The sequence below is a fragment of the Callospermophilus lateralis genome, chromosome 10 (genome assembly GCF_048772815.1).
Source record: "Callospermophilus lateralis isolate mCalLat2 chromosome 10, mCalLat2.hap1, whole genome shotgun sequence".
Taxonomy (NCBI): domain Eukaryota; kingdom Metazoa; phylum Chordata; class Mammalia; order Rodentia; family Sciuridae; genus Callospermophilus; species Callospermophilus lateralis.
This window is the reverse complement of record NC_135314.1, coordinates 55,539,882-55,548,354: the sequence shown is the minus strand read 5'-3', so window position 1 is coordinate 55,548,354 and position 8,473 is coordinate 55,539,882.

The window sequence follows — 8,473 nt, the reverse complement described above, 5'->3', positions numbered from 1 at the left end:
GAGCAACTTAGCAAGACTCTGTCTCAAGATAAAAAAATAAAAATAAAAAGGGCTGGGGATGTGGCTCAGTGGTAAAACACCCCTGGGTTCAATCCCTGGTACATTGGATTAATAATCAATTAATACACAAATTAATAATTAATACATGGATTAATAATTAATTAATTAATTTAAGTGACGTGTGGTGGGCATCCCCTAAGGAAGCCCAATCTTCCCCCCTCCTTGATTCATGCTCTACTGTCACCTCCCACCATTTTGGCATGGGCTGGTTTTATCGACTCACTTCTGACAAGTGGAATTGGGCAAAGGTAAAGGCATGTCATATCTGATGTTGGTTTATAAAGGGTCCGTGGGCTCCACTTGTGCTGTCTCTCTGGCCGCTCACCTGGGGAAGCCAGGTGTCTTGTGGAGAGGTCCACACCAGTGAACTTGGAAGACGTTCCTCCCCCGCTGAGCCTTGAGATGAGTGTCGCCTTGTGAGAGACCCTGAACCAGAACTGCCCGGCTGAGCTGCTCCACAGATCCCATGACTTAGTGCTTAAAATAACCCGAATGCCGGGGTCATTTGTCAGATAGCAAGAGAGAGCTAACACACACTTGCCCACGGTCAGCCAGCCTGTCCGTAACAGGGCTGGGATTGGAACCCAGGTCCACCTGACTCCACAATCCTTGATGACTTTAGCTGTTGTTCTTTGGTGCTGGGTGTTGAACTCAGGGCCTCGCGGATGCAGAGAAAAAGGTCTACCTCAAAGTCCCAGCCCCTCGAAGCCCCTGTCTCAGCCACTCCAGTGCACTGCTTTCCCTGCATCATAAAAGAAACATGGTCCACACTGAACTGACACTGAAGCTGAGAGCTAAGCACGCTTGGGAGATTGTTAACGGGATCCTGTGCCTCGTATTCCCACACATAAAGTGGGGTGGCAATAGTGCCCAATTTCATAGGGACCTTGTGAGGATGAAACATGTGGAACTCTTAGAACATTGTAAATACTCCATACAAGATAATTGTGATTAGTATCAGATGAAATAACACATGTAGACATTGCGTGAAATATTTGGCTCAAGCTCCCGTGAAAAACCAGAGATCTCATTTGTGCAATGGAGATACCCTACTGTCCTACCTTGTCAGGATTAGATGAGCGAACACCGTGCCTCACACATACTAGAAGCTTAATAGATGGCATTCACAGTATCTGGCACAGTCAATATTCACAGATATTGGATTTTTTATTTTTTTATTATTATTTTTTTTTGCAGTACTGGAGATCGCCTCCTGCTAACAAACACTCTACCGCTGAGCTACATCCCCAGCCCAATTGACTAATTCCTAAGGACAGCGCATCGTGGAAAATGTGTGGCCAGTAAGTGCTGTCAGAACGCACCCCATCAACACTTTCCACCTGAAACACTCCACACTCCCTACTCTGGGATCTGGAAGCCAGTTGGAAGGGAAGGGCAGGGGGAGTGTGGGTTGGAGAGTAGGGGTTCATGGGAAATTTGAGAAGAGGCCTGGACCTTCATCCTGGTCCTTGGGAATGTGCTCCTGCAGAGGCCCTGGCCAGGCCTACGGCACTGGCCAATAACAGGACCCTCAAAGCTCAAATTAGGGGATCATATTAACAAACCCAAGAAGGAAATTGGTTCCATGAACATCCCCAGATCCCTGGGGCTGGGAGGCTTAATGAGTCCCAGCCCAAAGGGCACCACCATTTCTTGTTCCAGTTGGATCTTTCTTGCAATCGCATGTTTTGTGCTCCAGAGGCACTCCAAAAGAAATAAACGAGCAAATAACACAAAAAAGATGGGCCTTCCTCTGCAGCCCCATGAGGAAATGGCTGGGAAAATGTGATGACCATCTTGGTTCAAAGATTTGGAGATTTGCGAAACATGTTTGTACAAGTTCCTTTGCCAACTTCTTCTTGAGCTATTTGGCATATTTGAAGCATCAAATAATATAAAGGAGAAAACAAAAGCTACATAATCCCCAAATGATACTGGAATGTGCTTATAAAAAGTACACCTTCAAGTTGAGTGTGGTGTCGTGCCTGGAGTCCCAGTTACTTGGGAGGCTGAGCACGGAGGACCACTTGAGCCCAGGAGTTCAAGGCCCACCCTGCCACACAGTGAGACCCATCTCAATGTAAATAAATAGGTCAATAAAAAAATGTGTATTTTCAGAGCATCCCAAACTTGATTATTTTCATTGAGGCCCAACAAAGTTGACTGTAAACATCAGGACAGGAAAGACTTGGGTTGAGGTCCTGGCTAGGACAGACCATTTCTCTTCTCTGGGTCTTTTCATCCACAAAGATGAAAAGATCAGGCTTGGATCTGATCACTGGTTTTCTTTTTCCTTTTTTTAAAATTTGTTCTTTTATACCTACATGGAGGATCCCACTCTTGTGGTTTTACATGATGTGGAGTTTCATTGGTCACGATTTCATGTATGAACCTTGGACAGTTCTGTCCAATTCATTCTACTGTCTGATTATTGGTTTTCAAATTAGGTTCCCTGGAGCTCTGGGGAGGCCTCCACCTCTTACATCAGCCAGGTTACTCCCCTTTTGTCAGACTTCCATTTTAAAGTTCAGATTCTGATATTTTGGAAAAGGGATTTTCCTGCTTAGATTTAAAAAAAAAAAAAACCACAACAACACTTGAAAGTCACTCTCTTAGATCATCTCTAAGCTCTTGTCTAGTTCCAACGTCGTTAGAGTCTGTTCAAGAGGAATGGAAAGGGGGTTAAAAATGGCATACAAAATACAGGAGTCAGACTCAAAGAAGAACTTGCCTGACAGTAAAAAGCATAAATCACTGTCACAAGCAACAGGAAAGGAAAGAGGAGGAGTTTCCCCTCATGGGGCTCTTGGAGAAGAGTAGCAGAAGAGTTTGGATGGTGGGGGAAACTGCCCAGCCCAGGGCGAGGGGCAGATGGGTTGATTCCATGGCTGGAGGATTTCATGGTCCTGTGAAATTCCTATGTGGGCTGAGCAATTCCTGAATGGGGAAAGGCCTTAAAACCACAAGGCAGAGTCCATTTCTCACATTCCCCCCGCTTCTACCCACATTCACTCCTCCCTGGTAAGAGCCTATATCTGTCAGGCACCTTGGGGTGCAGAGCTGTGAACCTGGCAAGACCCTGTCCTCTGGGAGCTTAGCCTCCAGGGAAGCTAGGCCCAGAGCCTGACGGGTAAGCATGGTCGTCCAGTGGCTTTGCACTGCTGCTCCCCAGAAGAACTAGGAGCCCCAGCAACAAGGCCAGGGAGTCCGACCCAGCATCCCAGGTGGGCTTCTTTAATGTTTAAGTCAGCTTTTCCATCACTGTGACCAAAAGAGCTGACAAGAGCAATTAGAGGAGGTAAAGTTTATTTGGGGCTATGGTTTCAGGGGTCTCAGTCCATAGACAGCTGGCTCCATTGCTCCAGGCCTGAGATGATGCAGAACATCATGGCGGAAGGGAGTGGAGGAGGAAAGCAGCTCAGGATGCGTCAATAAGGAAGCACAGAGAGAGTTCCCCTCGCTATGGACAAAATATACCCCGCCCCAGTGGTCCTTCCCCTCTAGCCACACCCTACCTGCCCACAGTTACCGCCCAGTTAATCCTAAGAGCAGATGAAGGCACTGATTAAGTTGAGGCTCCCCTAACCCATCAATTCACCTCCGAATGTTCTTGCATCTGGGGGACACCTCATATGTAAACCATAATTCTCGAAAAGTGATGTTTAAGAGTAAACCTGAGAGATGAGAATTAACCAGGTGAAGAGGGAAGGCTCCCTGTAGCAACTGAGGACCCCTCTGGGAGGGAGCTCCCGGAGGGTGTTGCGTCTGGTGGGTGCCCGTGCTGATCCTGCTGCATGGTTTCAGATCATTTCCACGTTCTGTGTTGATCAATCCACCTCCGGGCTGTCTCACTGTCTGGATCAGCTGTCCCCACACCCCCAGTCCTGAGTGTGCTACAAGCCCAAGTGTACATCTGAATCACCTGGGGCTTGTTCCTGCACAGGCTCCTGGGTCCCACCCCGGAAGTTCTGATGCAGTGACACTGAGGCCATCCCCTCAGCAACACAGCAGGGCACTCCTCTGGGGGCCTGCACTTACTTGCCATGATCAATTCCCATTCAGAGCCAGCCTGACATATGCACCTGTTGGAGAGTTGGTGGCTCCTGGCTTGGCTGGGAGGTTTGGCTGGGAGGTCGGGCCAGGGGTCCCTGCCATCCTGGGACTGTGGTTTGGGGGAGAACTACATGGAGAGCAGAGCAGCCCTCCACCCTGGGGCCTTGGGAGGTAGGGAAGGACCTGCGTGTGAATCATGAGCCAGTGCCCTCCACCCTTGGGGCTCAGCCTGCTGGGAGCATACTTATGAAGCCACTGGGAGAGGGGCAGCCAGGGCTGGTTGGAGTAGTGCTGTGTGGTGACAGAGGTTCAGTCAAGCCACACACATTTGGTTTTCTGTCTAACTTTTCTCGGAGGAGTTAGGAGTCCCTGGAAACTGTGTTCTCCGATCTTGGCTCCTCAAGGAGACTATGTGATTTGGTGACAAGGGCAGTGACTTTGGAGTTGGACTGACTAGCCAAGTCCTCACCAGGGCCAGACTAGTGTCCGTCTCCCCTCCTCTCAGTGGGACTCAGGCTGGATATGCATTGTGGGCTCATGGAGGGAGGGTCTCGTGTCTTCCCACGCTCCAGGCTACCTGGGGGCCCCGCTGGGCAACTCCCCAGGACCTGTGGCGTTCCCTCCCTAGAGGCTGCCGCAGCCAACCCTGCTCACACCCCAGTCCTCTCCTCTGGGGCTGCGGGGAGGAGATCAGGCTGCTGGACAACTTCTCAGGAGGGGGAGTTGGTCAGCTGCGGGGGTCCGTTCTCTAGGGTGAACAGTGTCTAGTTGGGCTGAAGGAGCCACAGGGAAGGAAGTTGAGGGGTGGCTGGCTCCCAGCAGGAGGAGGCCCCTGCTGAGGTTAAGCTCAGGGTGAGGCCCAGCTCAGTGCGTTGCCTGAAGCTTGCTCTGCCAGTGCTGGGGTGCTGGTCATCCCAGACTACGTGCCTCTTGGCTGGGAGCAGAGTCTTTGCCATGGATCCCCACCGCCCACCCACCTCAGCCACCCCAAACAACATGAGACAACGCTCACCAAAGGAGACCACTGTTTGTCCCCTCCAGTGGTCGTACACTGAAGTGTGGGTGCAGCAAGGGTCGTCCACTGCAGCATGGATACAGCAAGGGCTCTTTTGTCACCTACAGAGCTCTGTCCTCAGCATGCAGCACAGAGTCTGGCTTCAAAGCAATGCTTGGTAAGGCTCTCTGGGGCGGCTGACTGGCCAGGAGCACAGGAGCGCCTGCTGCCAAGCAGAGTGCCAGGGTCCATATCTGGTCTGCAGCTTGTTGTCCTGGGCGAGCTCCTCAGCCCTCCAGGGCCTGGCTCCCTCCTCCTATGGAAGAGAGGTAATGCTGGCACCTGCCTGGAGGGACACTGGAGAGCCAATGAGGCAGGGGACCAGAGCATGGGCCTAGAGGGGCTGCAGTCCCTGCTTGTGAACGTCAGGTACTTGTCATCGAAGGAGGCTGGAGAAGGTTCTGGTGTGAGGTCAGCTGGGGAACTCACCCGTGACACCCAGTGGATCAAGTCCTTCGGTCTCCCAGGGGCTTCCTCCTCCAAGGAGGCTGAGCCACTGTGGTTTCACCTCACTTGAGGCAGACAGCGACTGGCACGTGGTGTGAGTGACGGTGCACAGAAAGGCACCCTCCAGGGCACTGAGGGTCCCACAGGGGTCCTCTCTGCCTTCTGGAAATGTCAGGGTCACCGCATCACTGCAAATCTTGCCAAGCTTTTCTCTCTGCGGCTCCCACCTCCTCCCAGTTCTCCTCTCTGGCTGGAACCTGAAGAGGCCATCAGCATTTCCACAGTGCTCGTCACTGTAGGAACCAGGGACAGGAGAGGCAGAGAGCAAGAGAGCTCGAGGAAGGTGGGGAGAAGAACAGGTGGCTAATGGCCACGCCACCGGTAGCCTAGAGCAGGGGGTGGGGGGCAGGACGACCACGGGAGGGGACAAACAGCGCCTGGTGGGTCCCTGAGGTCATTCCAACCATCTTCCAGCTTTGGAGCCACATGACCCCTTTCCCAGCCCAGGAGATGAGAGGCAGCGACCCCATGTGAGGCTTTTAGAGGCACAAGTGCCGAGTGCCCATGTGCAGTGGGCACTCGCGAGCGGTGCTGGGAGGGAGGAGATGGGACACTCAGCCCTTGCAGCAGGTGCTCAGGACAAGAAGGCTCTCAATGGCAGTGGCAGGAGACACTCAGGCCAGGGACAGCTCCCTGTGTGGAGGCCAGGCCAGGGTCTCTAGCTGGGAAAGCAGAGGCCGGGGTGGGACTTCTGAGCCTGTGTTGTTTTGTTTGGGTTTGGGGTAGCGGAAGGTTGAGCAGTGCAATTAAATGAAGCTAATAGCAAAATTAATCTGCCACATGATCACACACTTGAGCGCTCTCTGCTGCACGGTAATTGATCAGAAACGATCCACAAAAACAAAGGTAATGGAGGTGCCTTTCACCCAGCCAGGCCCATGCAGGCAGCATTTCTCTCCATCTTTTTAGCTCTCCAGGACCATCATGGATGCGGGGGAAGGTGCACTTTGGGGCCAGGTGGTGGTCAACTGCACTTAATTACTGACACTCACCTGTTCTCTCAGTTGCCCGGTCCCCCAGAACCTTCTTTTTATTCTTCTGGAAGCCCCAGGACCTGCCCTGTCCCCGTCTCCCCAGCAAGGAGTCCTTGGGCACTACGTTCAGCGGCTTCTTCCTTTCTGCGGTGACCTTCAGCTGCCTCCGTCATGCAATTTATTAATTAACATTTACCCCCCCACCCCGTGTGGCAGGCTCCATACCAGGTGCAGGGAAGACAGAAGCCAAGAGCAGTCCAACTGTCGGGGATCGCTGTGAAACATTTGGGCTGATGAGATGGAAGATTTTTGTTCCATGATGTCTCTATTCACATATTATTGCTCATGACCAAGATATTTTTGTGGGACTCAAAAAGAGTTTTTTAAATTTTTATTTTTTATTTAAGAGAGAGATGAATAACATCCAGCTGTCGATCCGAAGGCATCAATTGCCAGGCAGAGGAAGCCAGCTTCCCCATAGCTCGTGTGACAGCCTGCGATAATGCAGGGAGGACTCCAGCACGCTACCTACAAAGGCCATGGAGCAGAGGAGCAGGCAACTGGTTTTGCTGGGTGAGATGAAAGGGAGACAGCTCCGAGTAACTTTCATCAAGTTCTGTCTTGAAGGCCAGGTGGTGGTCAACTGCACTTGAAGGGTGGGGAGCAGTGGGGGAGGAGGGAAAGGAATGATGATGGCAGCTAACATTTATTGAGCACTTACTATGTGCCAGGCACTATTTTAAGTGTTGTGTGAACAATACTCCATGCAATCTTCACAATAACATTGTGAGGTAGGTAGGTGGTATGATCCTGATTTTATAGAGCAGTGAATTCAAGACACTGGATCTCTGGTGTGTCCTTCCCCACAAGAGATATGTCTGAATCTTAACCACCAGCACCTGCGAACACGACTCTGGACTCTGACCTTTCCTGCAGTTTTATTTTTCATGGTATTAGTTATCTGTGATTAAATGGAAAATTTTAGAAATGAACAATTTTCAAATTTTAAATTGCACACCATTCTGAATAGCACAATGAAATCTTGTACTTTCTTGCTCTGTCCTGCCCAGGACATGAATCATCCCTTTGTCCAGTGTATCCACCTTGTATATACTACTGTTCTGTTAGTCACTTAGTAGTGATCTTAGTTATTAGATTGACTTTCAAGATTAACTTTCAAGTAACCCTTATTTTATTTAATAATGACTCCAGAGCACAAAAGTGGTGAAGTCGGCATTATGGTATATTGTTCTATTTTATTATATTTATTAATTTCTTTTTTGGGGGTGGTCCCAGAGATTGAACTCAGGGGCCCTCAACCACTGAGCCACATCCCCAGCCATATTTATATTTTATTTAGAGACAGGGTCTCACTGAGTGCTTAGTGCCTTGCTTTTGCTAAGGCTGGCTTTGAACTCATGATCCTCCTGCCTCAGCCTCCCAAGCCACTGGGATTGCAGGTGTGTGCCACTGCGCCTGGCTATTTTTGTTAATTTCTTTCTTTTTTAAAAAATATTTATTTATTTTTTTAATTTTAGATGGACACAATATCTTTATTTTGTTCTTATGTGGTGCTGAGAATCGAACCCAGTGCCTCAAGCATGTTAGGCAAGTGCGCTACCACTTGAGCCACATCTCCAGCCCCCTTGTTAATTTCTTAAAGTGTATAATTTATAAATTAAACTTTATCATAGGTATGTATCAAAAGGAAAAAAAATTCATAGTGTTTTTTTTTTTTCCCAATACTGGGGATCAATCCTTGGGCCTTGCACATGCGTGGCAAGCACTCTATCACTGGGCTACATCCTCAACCCCCAAACAGTAC